We start from the raw sequence: 4,213 nt of genomic DNA on the forward strand, positions 1-4,213 counted from the left end.
TTTATGAATTTCTACAGTATCCTCATATTAATATATAATAATAAATGAATTCACAGTCAAATATTTAATTATAAAGTTGAAACTTGAGATTAAAGATGTAATCTTTCCTCTACAGAAGCATTTGGAAATTTAAAATTTATACTAGTGCAACTTTCTAAACTTTAATATTAGTAACGAATGTTTACAAAAATATAATTCAAAGTATGATTAAGTTTTTATTAGCAACAAGTGAATAGAGAGGGTAAGTTGAAACAATGATGAATTCCTTGATGATTCACACATAACTTTTAATTCGCTTACACTGACCTTCTATTCCATTTATTACGAACTCTTCTTAAGAAACATAAATTTCTTCTATTTCCAATCCGGTGTTCGGTACCCGCATTGAAGTCCCGATTAATTCGAATTCACGTCGCGTAAGATCCATTCAAGGGGGGAAGCACTACCAAACAAGATTTTTTTATACTCAGAGCTCAAACTCGATACCTCTGGTTAAAGGTGGAAGGACCCCATCCATCCCACCTTGGTAAAAAACATAACTTAGTTTTGTGTATATGATGTTTGATCTCACAAATATCTATTAGTTTAAGAAGAGAATTAAAGAATATGTGAAGTCAGGATGGCCGACTGGTCTAAGGCGCCAGACTCAAGTTTTGGTCTTCGTGAGAGGGCGTGGGTTCAAATCCCACTTCTGACAAATTGTTCTACACCATTTTTCTATAACTGCATATGAAGGCACATGCAGCCTAGCTATTAAAGGACTTGCTAAGTATGCTTCAAAGTTCAAAATGACATAAAAATTGTAGTTTTTTACTTCCAAGTTCTTTGTGGAATATAATAGGTTTTTTTTTTTGTTTCAATCCAAGACCATTACTTAGACCAAGAAATCGACAAATTAAATGAAACTAGAGGAGAAAAGGAGACATTTATACTTGAACTACTTGATCACTAGAAAAGAACTCACCTTGAATAATTATACGTTGGCTAAATGTGCAGTTACTTATTCGAAGCTTGCAGTGATCCGAGGTATGCTAAGGATTGAGATGTAGCAACCCCTAGGAAGGTTGCCACTTAACAAAACTAATCAAACTTACCAAGTTAAATATATTTATCCCGAAACTATTTTTATAAAAAATGGACAACACCTATTTTGAGTTCATCAAACACGTAGTGGAGAAATATTTTTCATGCTACAACATTCAAGGCTCATACCAAACATGAAATTCAACTCCCGATCTCAAATACAAACTAGTTAAGTTTCCCAAGTTCAACACAAGTACTAATTTTAAAATATTACAAAACTCGGGCATGGACATTCCCAAAATAGGCAAATCATTGATCAAAATCAAGTTACAAAATATTAGCCTCATGACCCAAATTTCATTCAAAAGTGCATATTTAAGTGTATCACATGGATCACGTATAAGTCCCCAAAAGTATACAAAATTAACATGCTCATGCAAATGTGATTTTCATCTAAGCTTTCAAATAGTCTACTTCAAATGGCCATCCTTAAGTCTCCCTCGGAACATCACCTACGATAGTAACAAACTATCGCTAAGCATAAAGCTTAGTGGCACATAAACTTAACTAACATTTCATATCAAAAAGTATGCTATGTAAGGAGTACAAAATAAATTCTAGAATTGAGCATATCAATATCATCATCAAGTACTTAATGAAGGTACAATTGTTTCAAGAGAATCAACTATCAAATAATAAAATAGTTCAATATATCAATATTCAAAATCTCAAATGTCAAAAAGGTCCACCGATTAGTTAATTGAATAGTGAGCTATGTATCAAATATGAGGGCAAGAAGTAAATTCAAGACATAAGCTTATCCGATTTATCATCAAGTACTTAATCAATGTACGACATTTCAAGAAAACCACCAAACCATAAGATAGTTCTAGATACTAATATTTCAAATATCAAGTGTCAAGAAAGCTTTCGAAGCTAATTCATGAAATGTCATTCAATTAGTTAAGAGTCCAAGAACTAAATTCAAGGAATAAACTTATCAAAGTAAGATATCAACCCAAGAAGTAGTTCCAAATAACAATATTCATATCTCTAGTGTCAAGAAAGCTTCCCAAGCTAATTCGAGAAAGTCATTCGGTTAGTTAATTTCGCCCAACACATATGTCATGCCATCACATCAAGCATAATAAAATAACAAGAAGGACCGAAGGCCAAATCAAGAAGGGCCGTCACCCAATAATCAAGAGAATCAAGAGCCATGTTGAAAGTGGCTTTCCACTCATACTCGAAAATGGACAAAAGTCCATCGTCAAGATGAAATGTAAATTCAAAGTCAAGATGGGCAAGATCTGAACAATACCATGAGGTATGTAATTATAAGTGACAAGGTCACTATCACAAGAAGGACAATGTCCCGACAAGAATGCAATAATGCTCAAGCAATCCATATGTGTGGGTGAATTAAGTCGTCTTACAAAAATACTTCACATAACACCAATGTGATTTTAACATACTCATAATTCTATTACAAAATTATACCCTCAATGATAATGTTATCATATTGAAGTGTCTCAAGATAGTCTTTCTCAACCAACAAAGCAAGTAAACTATTAAAGTAGCAACAAAATCAATATGACAATAATTTAAAGTAGATACTATTTCACCAAAATTCAAGATTCTCACCATATCTCAAACAAAATAAATAGAAATAAAAGTTCAAGTGTAGGTGCAAACCTTGGAGCTTTAGTGCTTCTAAAGCTCAAACAAACATCAAGAAGTTATAAATCCCCAAAGCAACGATCAAGTAAATATGTCAACTTCCTTAACCAATTTCCCTTAGCTTGTACAAGAGTATATATATACCTTAAATACACAATCAAATATCTATTTAAGTTCAGTGATTTCAACATGTCGAAACTAAACATGATATCAGTGAAAATCACCCTAAACTATCAAAACATAAATTCTAGACTGTACTACTGTCTTGTATTGTGGATCAGTTTTGAAAGGGTAAATGGAAAAACTAGACTTTGTGGTCTTAATGAAAGTTGTAGATATATGTATTGGGGTTCCATAGAAATTTAAATCACCCCAATATCAATTTCGTACAAAAATATATGCTCAAATTACTAACAGTAGTACATGGAGGGTTTGTAAAACAGAAATCTGGGCAGCACCTGCCCTGTACTTCATCACCCCTTTTTGAGTAAATACAAGCAAAACTAGGTTTTGGAGCCTGAACGAAACTTTTAGAGCTATGAAATAGCTTTCTAGAATAGCTTGGATCACTTAAAACTAAATTTTATACAAAGAAATATGCTTAGAACACTAACAACTGTCCAGTTAAAAAACGGGTTTTGTAAACTTACCACAAGTATGGAGAGACTCCAACGGATGTTTAGAAGAAGGAGTAAGAGAGATATTTTGGGAGGAAAGGGCTGCCATACGTATTCATTAGGATGGAAAGACTTTTCAACATGTATAATATCCAATTTTATCTATAAAGTGTAGAGGATAACTATAAGATTGTTAAATAATATACTAACCTCCATACAAGATATTTTGTTAGTCATTCTCATTTTTGCCCTTACCAAACTCTCTCTATCTCACTAAGGTTAGAATAATTTTCCACAAGTTACTAAACTAAGAAAATTTCCAAAGTCTAAAGGATCAACTACAAATATACTTGTGAATTAAACAAGGGAACATTAATACTTCAAACAAAACATCTTTTAAATAACATAAGAACACAATATAACGAAAAGGGTAAGAATGTTTAACAACATATACTTTACATAATTAGTCAAATAATGTATATAATGTTTCATAAAAATTTTGGGGTGTTACACGAGCTAGGTATGCGGGAACAAGTATTATTGATCTGAAAGGAATTTTTTAGATCGATTTTTATAAAAACTAAACAAAGTAACTAAAAAAATTAGCGTGTCTCCTTAACCTACCAAGAGTCAAAAGTTGAATTGATAATACAAAGTGCAGTTTAAATGTGTGAAACAACATTTTGGGGGAAAAAGCATTGCACCGTAATTAAGGAAAACTAACATTGTTAGAGGGAAATAAGAAATATAACACAAGGAAAATGTTCTTGTTTCAAGAACTTAAACTCTTATGTACCAGATTTGGTTCCAATGCAGACGTTTAAGATGGAGAGCAAATTCTTAGCCGCCCCTAAGAAGAGGAAAAATAAATGTATTAAAGCAAAAGAATTATA

The 4,213-nt window shown here is 32.2% G+C and overlaps 1 non-coding gene across 1 annotated transcript; it reads left to right on the forward strand.

Annotated features, from left to right (window-relative positions):
• The first annotated feature begins 613 nt into the window (after positions 1–613).
• On the forward strand, positions 614–697 carry TRNAL-CAA (transfer RNA leucine (anticodon CAA)). Its single transcript has one exon. It is a non-coding gene; the product is annotated as a tRNA-Leu (tRNA).
• Positions 698–4,213: the final 3,516 nt, after the last annotated feature.

Source organism: Lycium barbarum, chromosome 5, assembly GCF_019175385.1.
Source record: "Lycium barbarum isolate Lr01 chromosome 5, ASM1917538v2, whole genome shotgun sequence".
Lineage (NCBI taxonomy): Eukaryota > Viridiplantae > Streptophyta > Magnoliopsida > Solanales > Solanaceae > Lycium > Lycium barbarum.